Raw genomic sequence first — 851 nt, 5'->3', positions numbered from 1 at the left:
TTTTTTTTTTTTTTCTTGAAAAAACAAAAACAAAATTGCAGTTAAATTAAACAGAATTTATTTTTAACTTTTTGGGGAAAAACAACAACAATTTAAAGCAGTATTACACATTGTTTTTATGCTTAAACCCTTTTTTGTCTTTGACCCATATACGTACATATGTATTGTATTTCATTAATAATACAAAAGCATTGTTTTTAGGATTCATACCTTACTCAAGTATATTGAAATTGAATTTTTGCTCATTTCCAAACTAAATATGATACTTTGAAATTTTTTTTCTCATTTTTTAAGAGTTGCAAGCTAAATGTATTATATTTTATGACCAATAACGTGCATTTCAGCGTAAACTTGTTTGGACATGATATGTGTTTTTGGCCCTTTATATTTAAATTAGTAATATTTTGACAGTATCTCTACCATTACCGAAGTACATTCTGCGTTCTACTCACCTTTTTATATAGGATATTGACTGTCCTGAGGGGCACTTAAAATCTAGAGGTTCATCGTAGGCGTTCTCCCAGCGTAACTCTGTCAGATTTGATTCAGATTGAACACTTAACATGCATATCTACTGATTAATAAAAGGAAACAGTTTTTCATAAAGTGTCCTACCTTGTCCATTGGCCAAGAGACCCATCAGCAGTAGAAATGAAGCTGCTCTCCTCATGGTGTGGTGGAGTGATGTTACAAGACAACTTGAGACAAAACTTCTGCTTTTATAAGGACTTCAGGACTTAAGGTCACCTATACGTAATGTAAGGTCAGTCTGTTAATTAACAAATGGGTTCTAGTCATGTTTGAACAGGTGGGACTGATGTCAAGGACATTTGCTGTGCTTAAAAAAAAAA

This window comes from Sinocyclocheilus rhinocerous, unplaced genomic scaffold, assembly GCF_001515625.1.
Source record: "Sinocyclocheilus rhinocerous isolate Xijiao unplaced genomic scaffold, SAMN03320098_v1.1 scaffold942, whole genome shotgun sequence".
Taxonomy (NCBI): Eukaryota; Metazoa; Chordata; class Actinopteri; order Cypriniformes; family Cyprinidae; genus Sinocyclocheilus; species Sinocyclocheilus rhinocerous.
Note: the sequence above shows the minus strand (reverse complement) of the source record.